This window comes from Lissotriton helveticus, chromosome 10 (genome assembly GCF_964261635.1).
Source record: "Lissotriton helveticus chromosome 10, aLisHel1.1, whole genome shotgun sequence".
Classification (NCBI taxonomy): Eukaryota; Metazoa; Chordata; class Amphibia; order Caudata; family Salamandridae; genus Lissotriton; species Lissotriton helveticus.
Genome location: NC_136071.1, coordinates 740,494,354 through 740,514,513, shown reverse-complemented (window position 1 = coordinate 740,514,513; position 20,160 = coordinate 740,494,354).

Sequence of the window (20,160 nt, the reverse complement as noted above, 5' to 3'; positions counted from 1 at the left end):
TTGCTCTCGACGCCGCCAAGGCGTTTGATCGTGTTAATTGGGAGTTTCTGAAGGCTTTAATAACACACCTACGGTTGGGGGCTAATTTTGGTATGGCATTGGCTCGAATATATCAGTCACCTATCTCGAGAGTCCTAGTAAATGGGGTATTAACTAAGCCGATAAAGGTAATGAGAGGCACAAGGCAGGGATGCCCCCTATCCCCTCTCTTGTTCGATCTATATATTGAACCGTTAGCTTGTAGGATTAGAGAGGCAGACATGATTTCCCCCTTTGAGTTTCAGGGATGGGCTAGAAAGATTGGGCTGTATGCAGACGATATAGTTATTTTAACATCAAATCTGCATCAAACCTTGGACTCCATAGATTCTATAACGAGGAAATTTGGCGAAGGTTTGGGATATCAGTTAATTGCTGATAAAACAGAAATTATGTCCTGGAATTTAGCAACAGAGGATATAGTTTGCAAAAAAGAAATAAGATACCTAGGGGTCCAGATTACTCAGGACATAAAGGATCTTACTAAAGTAAACTTTGCCAAAGTTAGGAAGGACATTTCTTTGGCTATGAAGGGCTGGGCCCATCTGTCCTTAACAATGTAGGGACGTGTCAATTTGGTGAAGATGATGGCGCTACCTAAGATAACCTTTTTATTCGACGCGCTCCCTCTTATGTTTGAGAAAGAGGGTTTTTCGAGACTGCAGAGTGAGATTGGGTCTTTTAATTGGGCATCTAAGGGATCGCGCTTATCTTGGAAAAAAATCAGGAGAAGACTTTTGAAAGGAGGTTTGGCTGCACCAGATTTCCGATATATTCTTGGGCTTTTTTGCTCAAAAATTGCAGAATGCTTCTGGGCATGCCAGGAAGTTCGGTTATTGGTGAACTATTGTCTGCAATGCTGAGAGTCGAGAATATCAAGCAGAATGGATTTATGTATACATTTTCCGACCCAAAGTACTTAAAAAAAGTAAGATTAAAAGTCCTGAAAGATCTGGCGATGGTCTGGTATAGAATTAGGAGGGCCACAAGAATACCATATTTCAGTGCAAGAGCACCGATTTGGGAATCATCAGGTGCCCCGAGTTGGGCTGAGGATGCCTTGGCAAGGACACTAAAAGCAGAGGGACCTCAGAGATGGGGAGATCTGTTTTTAGATCGCAGTTTATTGCCGCGGAGTTATTGTGAACAAGAGTGGGGGCATATATTCTCGAAGTTTAAATACCTTCAGATACAAAGCTGGGCAGCCGGGAAGGAACATTTAATAGGGCTATATAATGAGTTTGAAGAGAAGCTGGCGTTGGAGGCTCCGATCAAAAAAGAAGTGGCGACGTGGTACTGGGCAATAGTTGAAATGGAGGATGGACCGTTTACATTGCCGGAAAGCCTGTGGGGAGAGTGCTTGCCGAGGACTGCTACAGAAGACCAATGGCAAGTAACTATGTTGATTCTTTACAAGGTGGTAAAATCTGCGAATTTAAGAAGGAACCATTTCTTTACTCTCCACAGGGCGTATTGGTCTCCAAAGAAATTGGCGAAATTCAAAGATGGTTGTATTGTGAGATGCCCTAAATGCAGCAGCCCAAACGAGGATGACATGCACATGTTTGTTACATGCCCGGCGATAAAGGATTTCTGGGGTGATGTGAGTAAATGCTTGTCAGCTGCACTGGCCCAACATATTGAGGTAAGCCCTGAACTTGTTATCACGGGAAGAGCAGATCTACAAGGTAGGGGCTTGGACGATAAAGTAAAGTTGGTGTTCTATGCTATATTGTTGGCCCGGAGGGAAACCTGCAAGTTGTGGGTCTCTGCTGATCCTCCGTTAGACTTGTCTTGGATAAGAGCTATGAGGGCTGTAGCAAAGCTGGATATGGTCGGCCAGCATAAGAAGAGATACAGATTTTGGACTCCTTTCTTAAATTGTTATGGGTGAAGGATATGTGGAAACCGGTGAAGGCAAGGGTGGAAGAAAGTCCTATGATTAAGTCTCTCCGAAATCTCGGTGGAAATATGTCTCATGTAGGCCGGTTAAGGGAGTGTACTCCCTCCTAAGAGAGCCAAAAATGTCCTATTATATGAGATGAAATCACCCCAGGGTGCTATCGTAAGAGAAAAGGGTGAGGAGGGGCAAATGAGGACAAAAAAAATAGAAAAAAAAATGTGTTAGACCTGTCAACCTAAGGATAATCTTCCCCAAACCTTTTGCCTACGCACCTCCATTTCTGTGCTGAAATTCGTTTTGTCGCCCTTTGAACTCTGTACACTTTACCATAGCTATCCAGTGGTTAAGTGCCTGTGGTCACTCCCCTAAACATGGTTTGATTGGCTTAGACCTGATTTGCAGAATGAATTTCCTTAAAAGTTCCTTTTGGAGTGGTAGACCATATATCTATTGCCTATACATTTAATTCAACTAGTGGGCCTGCAATACTCATTGTCCAACCCACTTAAGTAACACCTAAGGCCTGCCAGTGCAGACTGAATGCAGGTTTAAACTGTGATGTAGACTTGGAATTCAAACCACCTAGCTAAGCCTTAAACCCCCTTTTAAGCCCATAGTGCAGGGTACTGTGTAATTGAAAGGTTGTACTTGTACTAGGTTTTACTGGACCTTCTAGTGAAAACTCATAAATTTATTTTTCACTACTGTGAGACCTACCCCTCCCTTACAGTAACATTGGGGATTCCTTGTTACATTTAATAGGCTGTAATTTCCAATTGGGAGCAGGTAGTTCTATCTTGTTTGGTGTCTTACGAATTGTAGTGAAATATTCTATTTAATAGTAAAGTCAGATCTTTGATTACAATTGCTAAAATACCACTTTTAGAAAGCTGGCATTTTTATGCCCTTTTGTGGCTACAGCTTATCTTGGGTTACATGACTAGGTGTAACTGGCAACAGGACTTTGTTAATTTTTCCTAGTTAGTCACACAATAGAGGGGTTAGGTGTGCCTAAATAGTCCATCTGCTGGCAGGCTTGGGGGGGGGCAGACCTGAGCCCAGCTCCATTTCCACCAGAATAGGGAGTGTTCTGCCTTCCTACAATGGACCCAACCACCTCATATTGTCAATAAAACCAACTTTGAGCCAATGCAGGGGAGTCAAGAAATTCCGTACACTTAAAAACATATTTCTACAAGCTTCTCCCACCTTACAGGGGAAGGACACCAGGGTATAAAAATAGTACTCACTCTTCAGTTCACTCCTAGACCTGCAGAAGTGCTCTCTGATGACTGTCTGCCATTGTGACCTACTGTGCACTCTGAAATCTTCTGCTGAACTCGGAAGGACTGCTTTGCTATCTGGAGCCTGCCTTGGACCCTCAGAGGCCAATCCTGCTGTTTAGCCTTGCACCTTTACTTGAACCCAGGATTACCAGAGGGATTCCAAGGGCTAGTTGCTGGCCTCCTGTTTAGAGCCACAGGGACACAAAAGGCTCCCACCATCTTGCACATGCATCTGGACACAGCCTGAGTGAGTTCTGGACTCCCAAGAGGTGTCCCACCAATCCTGGATCTTTGGTTGTGGTGCTAAAGGTGCCCAGATTGCTGAACCCCAAAATTGAGGAATGAAAATAAAATTGGCCAAAACATGTTTTGAGAGCCAGAAGACCAAGAGCAACCTGCTCGCCTATCCCCTTGAAGTGCTTGACCAGTCAGATTGTCTTCACAGCCTCTCCTCCTCCATTCTTCACTGCAGCAGTAAATCCCTTACAGCAGTCCTTCACTAAAGGCTTATCCAGCCGTGGAATTATCTTTGGCTTTAGCCCTCTGCCTCATCCGGCTGAAGATTTTCAATTTCCATTTCAGCGACTAGGTTCGAACGTTGAAACCTTCATCACAGCTTTGACCCCAAGCTATCTGATGACGATGCTCCCTCCTCGAACACTTCCTGCAGCCTTCCCCCACTGATCTTCGCCTTCTCAGACCATTTTTCTCAGAATTTCTTCTAAGACCAAAGGTAAGTGCTGACCAGCCCAATCTACTTCTTGTATCTGAACCACACTGTAACACGGTTGGCCATATAATTTTACTTTGACCAGGTCTCATGCGACTAAATGTCCACAGTTGGCGCATTGATCTTTTAAGTGCTAGTTTTCACTAAAAACTTTTTAAATATTTCATAACTCTAGGTGTTCTGATTGATTTTTGTTGTTTTAGTGATAAATTTACTCTTTTTTCTAAATTGGTATGGGATTTTTCTTTTATTGTGTTTTCACTTTATTACTGTTTGTGTCCTGCATAAATACTTTACACATTGCCTCTAAGTTAAGTCTAACTGCGTTTTGTGATACACTACCCAGGGTTAATCATAGGTGACTTTTTGTGATATACCCTGCAAGGAATTGTGGCTGTTGTTTGACCATGGATCACACCCCAGACAACCAACAACCCATTTTCTCACACAATTGAATTAGATTTTTAATAACGAGTTAATGACTGACATTTCTAGTATTTTGCTAAGAAATGTTACAAGGCTAGGCTTTTATTTATAATTTGATCTGCTCAGGGAAAATGTAGCTTTAACTACACAGAATCAGAATCAGAATGCATTTTATTGTGTAGTTAGTTTTAACCATAACAATATACCTATAGGACTAAATATGTTACACTATTAAAATATACATGTTAAAAGTTTCGGATTGGAACAATGCCATAAATACACAGTAAGGGTATACACCATAAAAATTATATTTTGCAGTAGTGCAAAAAAGAAAGAGAGGGATGAGGTAGATAGTCAATCTTGTGAGACATCGTTTCTAAAGTGCTGTTTTGCTTCCCCTCTAACCTTGTTTTAATGCTTTCTCGTATTTGATTAAGAACTTTACTAGTTGACTGGTAAGCTGTGGATCATTCGGGTCAGACACTTTAATATTGCACTTCTACAGATATGAATGTCCCTTGCAATGAATAGATTTTTCAGCACTTGGCGACAGTATGGACTTAAAACTGAACAGATGCATATTAGATGAATACATTCCTCTTCTGGCGATCCACAGAGGCCACACGACTTTGGGCCCTTATATTGCCAGCTTGGTTGGTCTGCATTAGACGGCAGTGATCCAAATTGTATTGCTAGCAACTTTGTTTTTAGGTGAGGTAAAAAAGACAGACCCAAGTATATTGTTCGCTGAAGTTGATTGAAGGGCCATCCATGCATGGGTTTGCTTGCTTAGCCTAGTTTTGTCTTCCATTAATGTGTGCTGTCTTGCTGCTTTCATTAGTATTTGTTGAAAGGAAGAAAGTGGCTGGTTCTGTTGACAAAGAACTACCATATTTGTGAGCTTTAAAGATAATTGTAAATACTTGGCGTAAGCAGACTGGGGGTCGTCATATAGTGCCTTCCAGAGTGCATTATTGATCTGATTTTGTTGGTTACTCTGGATTTTGTACAAGGTGTTTATTGTTACGTATCTTCTGTGTAGATACTGCTGCTGCAGCTCAAATTCCAACTGGACCTGTGCCGGTGAGGAGTTGCAAGGTAAGGAAAATACTGTTTTATATGCCCGTTTTTGGAGGCTATCCAGGATCGCCGGGTCTTTCCCATGCTGGATTTCACTTGCATAGAGTACAGTTGGTTGAAGTTTTGCTTTAATCACTGCTAATAGTGGAGCAAACAAAGGGCCTTTTAGACTCTTTGCTATTGTACAAAAGGCAAATATGAGGCTATTTCCTTTTTTCAGTAAGGTCTCATTCTGCTTTTGAAAGGACAATCGGTTGTCCAAGTGAACACCTGGGTATTGGTAACTGCTAACCACTTCCAGGTTTGTGTTACTGGTTTTGAATGGTGATTGTTTGTGGGTGTGGCGACTTATTATCATGGCTTTAGTTCTTGTGGTGTTTATTTCTAACATGTTAACATGGGTGAAGTTCCCAGTTCATTGATCGCCCTTTGCAGGTCAATTCTTGTATGACTTTGGAGCACTATATCATCAGCATAAGATAGGTGTCTGATAGGGAGTGTGCCCAAGCATGGCAGATGTGAGTTTGTCTCTTCTAGCCTTGGCGAGAGCTTGGCCATGAAAAGATTGAACAAGTGTGGTGTTGGGACGCAACCTTGTTTTAGACCCTCACTCATATAGATTTCCCTGGTAAATCGCTTTTCATCAGCTATTTTAACTTGCATTCACGTGTTGGTGTATAGTTGCACTATAGGTCTCAGTATTGCTTCCAGAGGCCCCCTGTTTCAGCTTGTGCCATAAGATGCCTCTGTTGACTCAGTCAAACAGCGGTTTAAAATCCATCAAACATAGCTACAGTTTTTTTCACTGCCATAAGCTCTTGTCTGCCATTAGGCCTAGGGCAAGGATATTTGCAGTGGTACCAGTGCTCCTGCCAAATCCGGACTGGTTAACATGGATTTTGTTGTTACTCTTGGTCCAATCTACCAAGTCTGCCAGAATCAGTGAGCCGTAATATTTTGCTTCTGTATCTATTAGGACGATCAGTCAATAATTAGCTGGATCTGTTTGTTCCCCTCCCTTGTACACTGGGTTGATTATTGAGCCTTTCCAGCTCTCTGGAATACTGTTTGCACTGCCCACCTCACAGACCAGTAGGAACAATGGGACAGCCCAAAATGTGGGGTCTGGTTTGTAAATAGCTTGAGGTATACCGTTTGGGCCAGGTGCCCCATCTAATCTGCCCTCAGCTAGAACCTTAGATATTTTTTCTTCTGAGTATTGTAGGAAAGATTGGTCTATTGCCACAGTGCCCTGCGGGGTACTGTGTAGCTCTTTGGAAGTTGCGACTGTTGGATATTCTTGGTTGGTCTGCTTTGGTAGGCCTATTAATTCTGTAGGTGATGTGTGTACAACTAGATTTGTTGGCCTCAACTGCGTGGTTGTATTTTGGCCCTTGACAAGGGAGTACTTTGATGTTTCCTGCACCTCAGCCCTTTTCTCAACTATTATGGAGAATGTGGAAATTATGTGATGTGCCCAGGCTGACTCTGTGCCGCAGGCAACAATTATTACTTTTGAGGATCTTACAAGGCAGTTTACTTGTTGCCAAAAGGCTCTGGCATTTGAAAGTTTGGCGTTTAATACAAGTTTGGACCAAACGTGATCCAATTGGGTTCTTTTGTCTTCCCAGATTAGATTTTTGTACTGCTTCTTGAGTTTTTGTATTTTTCCCATATTACTTTGGCTACATTGATGCCCCTTGTGGATCTGATTGCACCTCTTACACAGTTCATGCAGCGTTTTGCAACTGTTGATTGTACAGACATAATTTGGCACAAAACTTGCCATGTCTCACTTTACTATATTAAGCACCCAGCCCTATGCTCCTATTAGACTCAATGGGGGTTCAAGTTTTGTAAATAGGTACACACTTTTCTTTCCCATGTATGACTTTTGTGGTTTTATAACTGCAACACAGCCTAAACACAGTGGTGCTGTCTGCAGGCATACACTTTGGTCATGGATGTGGGTCATAAAATAGGCTTTGCATCACACATGCCCTTCAACTTTGGTGCCACTGGGGCATTTTCTGAGTTAATTCATATTGGTGTTACTGCAGAATTGATATAGACAATCTGATCAAATCAATGCAAAGTACACATGTTATGGAAAATGCGCATGTGCAGGCTTACTCATGTGCTCTCATGCTGCTTAGTAGTGTTAAAGTGCCCAGGGTCCTAAAGTTATGTTATGTTATATTATGTTACTTTGGTTTATATAGCGCCAACTCACCAACAGGTCTCGAGGTGCTCCAGACCAAAGGAACCACACTATATTCTTACTCGCAGAAAAAATAAGGTAGTATACAGGTTAACCTGTAGATCCAAAAGCCTCCCTAAACAGGATAGTTTTCAACTGCTTTCTGAAGCAAAGAAGATTAGACTCTTTGCGCATGGAAACGGGCAACCTATTCCATAACAGTGGAGTAAGTATGGAAAAGGACCTTCTACCTTTTGTGGCCATTTTAAAACGAGGACAAATCAGCAGCTGAGCATCAGACGATCTTAAAGATCGTGTCGGGTTGTAAGGCATTAGACGATCTTTGATATAGACAGGAGCCTGCCCATAAATTGCCTTATGTGCAATGTACAGGCTCTTGAATACTACCCTCTGTTTCACCGGGAGCCAATGAAGCTTAAACAATAGAGGGGATGCATGAGATCTTCTCGGAAGCTTGAAGATTAGGCGTGCAGCGTCGTTCAATCCGACCTGCAATCTACTTATCAAGTTCTTTGGTAGGCCTAAATAAATGACATTGCCATAGTCCAATCTTGATAGTATGGTGGCCGAAACCACTGTCCGGAGCATAGATTCGGATAAAAGGGGGACTAGTCTACGCAATTGCCTAATTAGGCCAATGCAGGTTCCTACGACAGCAGAAATCTGGGTGGTCATAGACAAATCCTTGTCAATTTTTATACCCAAACTTTTCACATTTGGCAATGGAGTTGGCGTGGGCCCAAGTTCTTTTGGCCAAAACAGATCCCCCCATGGTGATATGCCAGGTGACACCACCAGAACCTCCGTCTTCTCGGGGTTAATTTTCAGCAGATTGTCACTCATCCAGCTGACTGTATACCTAAGAACTTCCTGCATATGTAGCTGTGCTCCTTTGGAGTTCTCAATGCTAAATAGCAGTTGGGTGTCGTCAGCGTAATTAAACACCCGACAACCCATCTGTACTAAGGACTCAATAAGGGGTTGCAGGTAAAGGTTAAAAAGTAGCGGTGATAACGCAGAGCCCTGCTGAACCCCACAGTCCACCTTGCCCACCTCAGAAATCTCCTGTCCCAGCTGGATCCTCTGCTGCCTCCCTGTCAAAAAGGACTCTAGCCATTTATAGGCTATGTCCTTTATTCCAAACCTCGCCAGTCTGTCCTGGAGCAGATCATGGCTGACAGTGTCGAATGCCGCTGATAGGTCTAAAAGTATCAGGGCACTCGGTTTCCTACTGTCAGCCATGTCCCTGAGCTCATCAGCAAAATCAAATAGGAAATAATGGAAGAAATTACTACAAAAGAATGTCCTTTCTTACACTTAACAAATAGGAAGACGATTTGTGAGTAGATCAAGAAAAAATATACCCAGTTTTGTAGATGGACTCCTGTTGCCCCTTAATTGCTCACACCGAATTTTTAATACTCATGTTTTAGTCTTTTTATAATGGAGTTCTCCCATTTCCTGACTTTAAAGATCAGTAGTAGGTAATACTGACTTTTAGGTAATGGCAAAGGTAATAACCAAGGTATGTTATTTGAAGATTCTAGTTGCTTTTTTATCCTTTTCATAAATGGATGTGCCTTTCCTTTTTGATAGCTAAACAAAGCAAAATCTACTTCATGTTAAAAAACTTTGAAACAGGTTCAGCTCCTCATATTTTCCAAGTGACATACTTAGAGATGGTGGTGCATGTGTGCAACTTGTTCTCTTTGCTTTCCAACTTTATCCTGATCCTTCCCCATCGTGAAGTGTGCATTTGTCAATGATTTCCATCCTTTGTAAGATGCCTGCCATCTCAATACTGTCAGTGTTCTAATGTAATGTAATGTGGATTTGTAGAGCGCAAAACTTGTCACCTGTGAGGGTACTGAGTAGCTGCGGGTGCCGCAAGAATGATCAGTTGAAGAGCCAGGTTATCAGTTTCTTGTGGAAATCCAGAAGTGTTGCTTCTGTCCTGATGTACTGGGCGCCAGGTAATAGAAGGTCCTGCCTTCTGTCTTGCTTAAATGGATACAGAGTGTGTGCACAAGCGCGAGTGATGCAGAGTGGAGGTCCCTGGTTGGTTGGTGGAAGTGTAGACATGGTTGAGGTAGGTGAGATCTTGGTTGTGAAGCAGCCTTGTAGGCGTGATTGAGCATCTTGAACTGGCAGCGTTTCTGAATGGAGAGCCTTTGTATTTTTTGGTGGTAAGGTGTGGTGTGTGTGTGGTGAGGAAGGTTGAAGATTAGTCTGGTGATGGCATTTTTGATTGTTTGCAGCATGTGTGGCAGGTGTGCGCAGATGCTGCAGTAGAGGGCATTGCCTTAGTCTAGTCTGCTTCTGATGAGGGCCTGAGTACCAGTCTTTCTGGTGTCAGGAGAAGGTAATTTGATGATTTTTCTGAGCATTCAAAGTACGTGAAGGCAGGCGAGGGGTGACAGCGTTTATTTGATGTCTCATGGTGAGGTTGGTGTCCTGTATGATTTATTTATTTTAAGAATTTGTAGAGCGCGGCTGTCACCATTGCAGGCATCCTGGCGCTAACAGAACCCAAATAGAAGCAGAAGCAGCAAAAATACCGGGGGAGAAAAAGGCTAGCCAGGGAAAAGCCAAGTTTTCACCTTTTTCCTAAACTGCAGAAGTTCGTTAGTGGCCCTAATCTCGATGGGGAGAGTGTTCCAGAGTCTGGCGGCAGTCACCTGGAAGGATCTACCCCCAGCTCTGACCTTCCTAAACCTGGGAACGACTACCAGTTTGGCATCAGATGAGCGAAGCTGTCTGGTAGGTGCATACCAAACAAACTTGCATCTTAAAGGGGCTGGACCGCACCCGTGAAGAGCCCTAAAAACTATACGGAGGGCCTTAAATTGGATACTCTGTCTAAGAGGAAGCCAGTGTAGTTTTGCCAGGGCAGAAGGTCCATGAGATCTCCTAGGCAGCCCCAAAGCCAATTTAGCCGCCGCAGATTGGACCCTTTGGAGTCTGTCCAATAGATACTCAGGGGACCCGAGCAGGAGGGCGTTACAAAAGTCCAACCTGCTCAGGATGGTACATCTAACCACTTGGGCACGGGCGTGGAGGGGTAAAAGGGGCAGAACCTTCCTAAGTGAGCTAAGGATGGCAAAACACCCGGCCGATGTTTTCTGTACATGGGTGTCAATACTAAGCTCGTGGTTCAACATGACCCCTAGGTTGCGGATAGAGTCCGCAGGCCGTACGGTGGAGCCGGATTCCGGGGGCCAGAAATTGTTAGGAAATGGTCGAGGGATCCTCGTTCCAGCATTGAAAAGCACTTCAGTTATCCCGGCATTAAACTGAAGCGAGTTTGCCTTTAACCAGCTTGACGTGTTCCTTAAGCAGTTATGTAGGACCTCCACAGAGATGGACTCCTCTCCTTCCATGGAGAGAATCATCTGCGTGTCATCGGCATAATTAATAATTCAAATGCCGAATCCTTTAATAAGCGAGATTAGTGGCCTGAGGTATATATTAAAAAGAATAGGGCTGATGGCAGAGCCCTGAGGCACTCCATGCAAGACCGGGAAAAAGGATGATTGAAAGGGAGGCACTGAAACCGCCTGCTGCCTGTCCTGCAGGAAAGACTGGAACCAACGCAGTGCCGAGTCTCTCACTCCTGCTTCAAACAGCCGCCTCAGCAAGATCTTATGATTTACTGTGTCAAAGGCGGCAGACATATCGAGCAGGATCAAAAAAGATGCCTGACTTCTGTCTGCACGCCTTTGAAGTTCATCCATAGCGGTGATGAGGGCTGTTTCAGTTCCATGGGCAGGCCGAAAGCCGAATTGATCCTCGTCAAGTAGTAGAAGTTGTTCAAAGTGGGTGGAAAGAGTATTGCTAACCACCCGTTCAACTATCTTGGCGGGGAATGGCAGCAGTGAGATGGGCCGGTAAATTTTTGAGCACTCAGGATCTAAGGAGTGTTTTTTTAGCAGGGGGAGACTAACGCCCGTTTCCAGTGAGCAGGGACGGTACCGGTCACCAAGGATTGATTGCAAATCAGATAGAGTGGGGGAAAAAACTCATCTGCAAATTCCTTCCAGATTTTGGGGGGAACCGGGTCCAAAGGGGAGCCGGAAACAATCCCTCTCGCTATATTGGAGAAATTTTCAAAAGTAAGCGGCAGGAACCTGAGCAATGAACTTTCCAAAGCCAGAGCCGAATCAGGTACTGGGTTAACCGGTGGGACAGGTCCATGTTCAAGGGGAGAGTCACTGTCAAGGGGGATGTCCAGATCTTTAAGAATCAAGTCAATTTTTTCTTTAAAGAATATGGCAAGATTGTCACAGAGATCTTGGGACGGGACAATCACATTCTTGCACGAGTCCGGGTTGGTAACGCTATTTAAGATGTTAAAGATACTCCTAGAGTTATTGGCGGTATTGCAGATCAAAGAGGAGTAATAATCTGCTTTAGATCTTTTAATGAGATTTTTATAGGCAAGAATCTTAGTTTTCCATATTTCTTTAGATGATTCATTGTAATCGCGTCTCCATTTTCTCTCTGCTTGTTTACACCCCAGTTTCAAAGTTTTGAGATCGTCGTTGATGCCCAGGTTTCTGCCATGGTGGCAGTGTAAGGCCTACTTCTGTGGGCCACCAGGAGTTATTGTTGCTGAATATCAGTACTTCTATCTTATCAGCATTGTGTTTGAGGTATTTGCCTCACATCCAATTGGCCAAGTTGGTCATGCACATTTTGAAATTACTTTTTTGGGGGTGTCTTTTAAGAAGGATAGGATGAGTTGGGTGTCATCGGTGTAAAAGATGTTGTTGACTCCATGGGTCTGAATGAGGCTTACTAGGGGAGTCATGCATACAATGAAGAAAGTGGGGGTGAGTGAAGAACTTTGCAGGACTCCGCAGATGAGGTCCTTGGGTTATGTGGTGAACATCGGGAGCTTGACGAATTGTGTTCTTCTGGTCAGAAAGGAGACTATCCACTTGAGTGTGGACCTTGGATTCCAAATTCTTAGAGTCTGGAGATGTGTGTGTGTTGTGGGAGAACATGCTAAAGGTGGCGGGAAGGTCCAGGAAGATGAGTGCAGCAGTGTGGCCTCAATCTAGTAAGGACAAATGTTGTCAAAAGTTGTAATGATGGCAGTCTCAGGGCTGTGGAAATCTGACTGGAAGCTGACCAGGAGAGCTGCTGGTTGATAGCCTTTTCTATTACATCGGCTGGGAAGGGGAGCATGGAGATGGGTTAGTAATTGCTGAGGAATTCATACTCCACAGATGGTTTCTTGAGGAGCAGTGTGACTTTTTTGTGTTTCCAGGTGTCCCGGAAAGTGGTTGTAGCGATGGCAGTATTGATGGAGTTGGAGGTTGCTGACGGATGAGTAAATTCCTTAACGATGGTGAGGAGTTCTTTGTTTTTGTTGTTTCTGCCTTCAATCCACTGGGTCCGGGCTTTCTTCTTGGTCTCTTTCAGTTCTTGGTGGTGGTTCTTGAGAGGTTCTCCATTTTCTTTGTAACTATTTGTATTGACTCTTGGACTCTCTGAGTGCTTCTGTATACCTGCTTGTGTGTTTGTTTGTCTTCTTCAGGTTACCATTTAGGAGGGGTGTAAGTATGCTGGTGGAGGTCCAGTTATTGAAACAGTCTGTGTTTCTGTTGGTGTCATGGTAGAAGAAAAGAGCTGGAGGTTGTTGACTCATGAGTCTTTGGTCACCTTCTTCCAGCTACGGCTAGGTGCGCAGAACATCTCTGTCAGTGTTGTGGGTGTGGTGAAAATGTTGCAGTGTACAAAGAAGTGGTTGGTCCAAGAGAGGGGGGAGATACGGTTGGCCTTGATTTTGTTGTTGGAGGTAAAGATGGGGTCCCAGGGTGTGTCCTGCATGGACCCTTTCACAAGCTGAGTGAGTCCTATGTTTTGTAGGCTTTCTAGTAGGTATGTTGTTTTGGAATGTGCTGGTCATTGAGATGGAAGTTGAAGTCACCTATGAGAAAGAAGTCTTTGGAGTTTATGGAGAATGGGGAGATGAGGCGGGTGAGGAAGTTGCTGAAGTTACACCGGGGATCCAGGTATCCTCATGATGGTGGTTTTGCCATCCATCTGGAGCTTGAAGCGTAGTTGTTCTAAAAAAGTATTTTTGGAGTAATTGGTGGTGGTCCATTTGATAGTATCTCTGTAGATGTAACGATGTGACCACCTTGTTTTGTGGTTTGGTCTTGGTACAGGATCTTGTAGCTTGGTGGGATGACTTTGTCAATGTCAAGGGTAGACGAAGGGTTAAGCCAGGTCTTGGTGAGAAAGGCGAGGCCTGGTGCATGGTAGTGGATGAGCTCCCAGACTTAAGTTGCATGCTTGGTGAGAGAGCGGGTGTTGAGGAGAATGCATGCGAGTGATTGTTGGTGAGCGGTTGAGACATGTGAAGTGTGGATGTGGGTGGTTGAGTCAAGAGTGGTGCTGTATTTATTGGGTGTGGCTGGAAGACACATGAGTGCTGTGACAGGTGAAGCAGCAATGTAAACATGGTAGAGGACTGACCATGGTGTGCAGTGACGCAGCAGTGGTCTTGGTGGTGTGAGACCTAGGAGTTCCTAGTGGGATTATCTGTGGGCTGGCAGAAGACTAGGGTATCTGGTGCTGGGCACAGTCCAGGCATGGACGGGCCCTAGATGGGCTTGCCTTTAGCACTCATTCAGCGCACTGGCAGCACAACTGCTGCCCTGATCCGCTGCATGGTCGCACTGAAGCCTGCCTTAACTAGGTCCTGGGGTGGGCGTGCCTAGGAACAGCGAGAATGGGGAGGGTGGGAAACGAACTGTGACAGTGCAGGCAGCAAGCACCAAAGAAGCTAATAGCTGGAATCAGGCAGAACTAGACTAAGCTATCATAGGAAATAGTCAAGGCAGAGTAACAGGCAAGCTGTGGCTCACTGCACGCCTAGGTTCCTACTCTTGAGTTGGAAAGAACTCAAAATGTTAGGAAAACAGCGCCTAACTATGGCCCGTATTGTGAGCAGCCCAGGAAATGAATTGGTATTCCCATACTACTTAAGTTACCTATATTGTGGCTACCAGTAACTCCGGAGTTGACGGAAGTCCAGCCCTTTATTAGTTACATCCTAAGAGTTCATTAGGAAATCGGTCATTCTGGAAAGGATTCCTGTATGATGTCCTCTTTTTCCCAAGGAGATTTCAGCTGTTTTCAGCAGCCAAAATCTCTGGGTGACAGAAAAGATGTTAGTAGGGGTTGCGGCGGATCTCATAACTCCGGTGTGGCCACTCGTATGGGGGCCTGTGAGCGTAGTTTGATACCGGGTTAATACATCGAAGCAACATTTAAAGGCAGGCTGGAGCTAATTTGAGAAGAAGTGAAGGTTTTCGGATACCAGAGACATTTTTGCATTAATTAGTTTTTTTCGCGCCATTAGCAAAGCATATTTATTTCTGTGTACTGTTAAGACAGTTTCCAATTTAATAGGAGACTTTTAATGTGGACTGCTATAATTTTAAAGAAAACAAAACCGTTTTGTCAATATGATTCAATTAAAATAGGGTTTCTTTCTATTGAGGTGTTAGAGAATTAAATGTTTGCATTTTAACTTGTCTCGCTCAATAGGACTTTTTTATACGTAAGTGCCTTTTTCGTATTTTGGCGAATGTAACATTTTGGGGCCGATTTGTTTAAGTAATATATCCGGCACATTAATGTGACCTGTTTCAAATTAGGACATTTCATCTTTATAAATTAGTTTAGCATAAAATGGTTGAGCATATACTTGTTTTTGCTGTTAAATCCGCTTACTTTTTGTTCTGGACAATATCAATGATTCAAATGGGATTTTTTTAGACTATAACCGTGGTGTTCTATTGGAACCTGCTGTTTAACAAGCCAGGCTGCATGCAACTCATTACTTCAGAGCTGATTACAAGATCCCATTGACCACAAGCCGCCTGTCTAGCTGGTGTGATTAGCATATAATCAATGTCTAATCCAATCAGGGACCTTGCTGCCTGCAACTGATAAAGGTCTTGGCAGGATACTGATGAGGCCAGAACCCCGGACTCTCCATAGAGACACGAGCCAGAGGAAAGGTGCAGAAACTAAACAAGTTGAGACAAGAGAATCCAATTAGGAAGGTTTGTTAGGAATTCTAAGAAGTACGAGGCAAATAACGAGAAGGGAAACTTTAGTTGAAGTACGATTTGCAAGCTGGTTAAATGATGTTTCCTCTACGCTAACCGCGTATATATACAAGAGGCAGAGAAGAAAATATTGCTAATTATGTGAAATTATATAGAATTCTAAACGATATATTATGAGTCGAGTCACTAAATAATTGCAATTTTATATAGATTGTTCATGCTTAACACAAGTTGTTTTGACAAAACGGTAAACAGAGCCACAAAAATAATAGTGTTTTTTAAACAGAAACAAGATTTGCAATAGTTTTCTTGCTTATGCTTTCCTGGAGTTAGAATTGACAGGTCTCAAATGAATGTTATACTACTGGAATTAGGAAAAGTTAGTCACTATTAAGCAAAACATTTTAGGTCGACCACACGCACTGTGTGCCTGATTTACCAATGTTTTGCGTTGGTGCGGTGTTACAGTCAGGACAGACAAGGGCACAAAGTCTTAAAATGGTATATACTTTTCAACTCAAATCAATATTTGCGCTACATTGCAATACTTAGCATCAAGGGGCGTCCCATGAATATTCCCATACAGTCACCCATAGTTTTGTGCCAAAAATTAATGATTCCTTCAGGAAGACGTAATTTTTCAGAAAAGTTTTTGAAAGAGCATTTTAATTGTATATATTTGTGACTTCAAGAAATCAGAATTGACGCCCTGAGACGTGTTTGCATGCTTTACTGCACTTTAAAGGGATATTTGCCTTAGTAATAGGACATTCAACATGGAATGTCTTACAAGTTCTGAAACCTATTCTTTCTTTTCAGCCATGACCCTATCGAGGAAAGTGTCCTAAGTATGGTCTGTGTAATTGCGTGCATGCTTCCTTAAAATTGTTATGGATGCATCGAAATATGTTGGAAAGCTTAACCACACCACGCAGGGATTTAAAATCTAGTAAAAACATTGTCCTGAAGAAAGCCAATTGACCCCTGGTGGTAGGTACACAGCTAAAACACGTCGACCTTCTGATGTCAAGAACCATTACATCTTTATGGGATCTCAGTGTTTTTAATCTTGCCCAAGACGTTTCTCATCAAATACTAGTTTTAGGATATATGAGGCAAGTTTAACTCACTCATAAAATCCCTTGCCTTTCACCTTCTAAGTGCTCCGCTTACAAATGTGTAGAGCCCACCCACTCACATTAAGTGATGTGGATGTGGGTCCAGTAATGAAGCTGACCACATGTGGTACCTGTAGGAGAGGACTGTGGTGGGGGTACTTATTTCCCTGGGTGCTGATCGCACACTCACTTGCGATATTTGAAAGGTCACGCATATTACAGAGTACAAGAAGTGATTTAAGAGAGTTGGGTCAACCCTCCTTTGTGTATATTTTGGATTACAGTTTGGGAAGCTGAGGGTGCACCCTATAGAAACTTCTCACTCCTAGTTAGTGTTGACTCATTGGGAGTTAACATTGTATGTAATTTAAATGTAACATTAAAATTAAAATATACATTTTTTATTTTGTACTTACTTTTTTTAAATATTTATTTTTCGATTTGGAACTTATAGTGAATAATTTTCAAAATGATTTATTAGTACTCTCATTTTACCTTATTTATATTCCATGGATTGATTTGATATTTGGGATTTATTTTTAGTGTCTATTATACTTTAGTGGGTATATTTACGTTTGTAATCAAAAATGTAATCACTTTCCCCAATATCGTTATGTTTGGAGTTGGAATAGTAATTCTGAACCACATAAATTCTAATACATTTTCCAATGTGGTTAAGTTTGGAATAGAATTGTGAATTTAACCCCCACACCACAACCCTCCACCCCAATGGGTCAGTGTTTTTAATATTATTTCTACATAAAACGCTGTTAATAATAATAGTCAAATATATTATATTATTTTATAAAGAATTTAGAAAATCCCATTTAACATTGATTTCTATGAGATGCAAGTCTTTACCTTTAATTTTTTCCTCAGTTTCTATGATTTTGTAATTTTTTTGTCATTTTGGGCTATTCGTGGAGTTTGCTGTGGTGTTTCCTATTGCTTGTTTTGGGTTTAGGTAGAGCATTTTAACACCTTCCCTGCTGGGCACATTCCCCCACTGTGCTGGGGGGATGGGGGGGGGTGCGCCCCCATGCTCATGACGAGCTCAGCTCGTCATGCAGCACAGTGCTTGTGTGCTCATGACGAGCTCGTCATGACCACACCCGTTTTCATAGAATGCTCGCACAGCAGGGGAATTAGCCCAGCATGCGAGCGTTCTAACGGTCATGACGAGCTCAGCTCGTCATGAGCACACGAGCACCGTGGCGCATGACCAGCTGAGCTCGTCATGAGCATTGAAGAAGTTAAACTTATTGTTTAAAGGTTTGGTGGTAGAGGAAGTTGTTAGACTTATGCTATTCTTTTGAAATGAAATGTTGTTTCTGTACAGTGTGGACCGGGAAATAGGGGCGCGAAAGGAGGGTGCATTTGTAATGTTAATTCCCATAGGGTCACATTGTCGAATCTACAGCCCGAACCACTGGACGGAAATACTCCAAATTTGGCAGGAAGGCAGATGTTGTTGTGCAGATTGTGCTTCTTGTCATTTGTTGCAAATCTGTTCAGTAGTTTTTGTGAAATATTTTGCTGCAGTTTTGCGGTGCTCGCGTTTGAATCGTAGGGTGTTTGAGGTAAATCGCGAAAGCACGCACCATCAGGAAGGCTCTGATCGGCTGGGCGCAACCTGGACAGAAAGTTGTGGCAGTTTTGCACTGACCGCAGGTAAATTGCAACGTGTTGCAGGCATTAAATCAACCCAGGGCTCCCGCAGTGCGGGACGCTTGCAAAGCACACAGCAACTTATTGTTCTTGGAGGGCAAGGCACGCCACACTTTACTCCTGCCGGGGGTGAGCACGCAGTATTTTCCTGCAGGAGGCTGGGGAGAGGACCCCATTCCCCAGAAGGACAGCGCCAGGAGGCGATATCGTCACCTATCAGCGCCCAGAGGCACATGAAATCACCCCAGGGCTCCTGCAGCGCGGGATGCTTGCAAAGCGCACCGCACCTTATTGTTCTTGGAGGGCAAGGCACGCCGCACTTTACTCCCACCGGGGGGTGAGCATGCAGCACTTTCCTGCAAGGGGTGGTGGAGAGGACCCCATTTCCCAAAGGTCCAGCGCCAGGAGGTGCTATTGTCACCTATCAGCGGCCGGAGGCGCATAAAATCACCCCAGGGCTCCTGCAGAGTGGGACGTGTGCAGGGATGCCCGGCAAAGGGCGGGCCCAGCCAAGCCCGTCGGGGCCCGCCGGAGGCTGGGCTGGGCCTACCTCCGTACATCTGGTCATCGGGATTTAAGGTACAGTTGATCTCTCTTATAATTTACTGGAGGTGCAGCCCTTAGGACCCCTGATTATTTGTGCTAATTTTTTCATGCCATAAACTGGGAATTGCGTATTGAATGTTAAAATTGAAGATTAAAATGAGGAAAAGGAGAAGTCATAAGGAAAAGGAGGGGGTATCAATTAAATCAAGTAGAGGAAAAATGATCTTCTCTGTAGGCTGCCTATCTATTGAACCATCCCCCCCCAAACACTAATGAGCTAATAGATGATGCAAGGTTTACTCCTCACCCAGGTAGGCTGCCTTCTATGGTGCCTCCTGTGGCGATACATAAAATGGGACGTTGCGACAATCGACAAGCACCAGGTTGTGATTCAGCTAAAAAGCGGAGAGCTATTGTACATAATAATTATCATTAAGTCCCAACCTAAACTATCACAGAAAATACTGGCTCCATTAGGTCGCATGGTGAACCCCATGTATCAAATGGAACTATTAACACCGACCCTTATGTTAATCCGTCAAAATCTCTACCCCTTTAGAGGATGGAGCTCTGGCTCCTTGATTGGGAAGGGGGTTCCTAAGAACTCAATAGATCCTGAGAAAAGAAAAGGAAGGTTATATCTTCCGCCAGCAGCCTGCCTGTATGTCATAGTTTTAGTTAAAGTCCCTGAACTGAAGGTAAATCTATTGGAATCTACGGAGCAGTTAATTCATAAGTCCCTGCATTGGCTATCTAACTGTATTGGCAAATATTTTTATGCCCTTACACATATCATTATGACTAGGAGGGTTAGTTGGGTAGGAAGAGCTTCCAAGACTGCCAACCGTGATTGCATAGTATTACATTTTGATAACCATCATATAGTGGGTGACTTACTAACTATGTTACCAAAAATCCAATCACTCTATTCTGAAATGTGGGCCCTTCCATTGGGTTTCTTTTATAAACCTTATTTTTCACCCCAGCCCCCTTTGCTTAGAGTACATAATGTTCGGAAGCCCTTTCGTCTTCCCCCCTCAGCTTTACCTATAC